Source organism: Orbicella franksi, chromosome 8, assembly GCF_964199315.1.
Source record: "Orbicella franksi chromosome 8, jaOrbFran1.1, whole genome shotgun sequence".
NCBI lineage: Eukaryota > Metazoa > Cnidaria > Anthozoa > Scleractinia > Merulinidae > Orbicella > Orbicella franksi.
This window is the reverse complement of record NC_138152.1, coordinates 18163841-18164471: the sequence shown is the minus strand read 5'-3', so window position 1 is coordinate 18164471 and position 631 is coordinate 18163841.

The following is a 631-nucleotide window of genomic DNA, read 5'->3' as shown; positions in this document are numbered from 1 at the left end:
TATAACTTAACAGAATTACATCTAATACGAAAAATGCTTGGATTAACAATGCTGATTAACTGAGTAGCCAGCCAATTCGTGGTATCCATATCAGTAATACTCCCGCGAAAGTAGTCTCGGTTGATTGCATACACTTCATAGGGCTGTCAATCAAGGGGGAACTTTTACTTCCGGCCACAACGTAAAACATCCATTTCTCCGCCAATATTAGGTTTTTTTCCAATTTTGTTTTCAGAAATTAGAGATAACTCTTCGACCATTAGTTTGAAACAAAAATCCAAATTTGAAGAAAATTGCCGATCTGAAGGTATACTGTAACCTTAAGTTCCCTAATCTCACTACCACCCACACCTTGTGTTTTGCAACGGGGTGGAAGAAAAATCTACTGTCCTAGACGACATTTCAATTTCATTTAGTTTTCTAACGATTCATTAAATAAAGTTGTTTTTATTTTTGCCATTTACAGGTAAGTCAGCTTAGTGTTTGGTTTTCATCATTTGCTTTTCTTTGGATTTTTTGGGCAACCTGCGAGATTGAGAACTCAGACCATCGTGTTTACCGCGGATTACTTAAAGACGTCTTGTTTACAGTTCGTCGATACAATGTCACAGGCAGAATCTGCAGAGAGAGG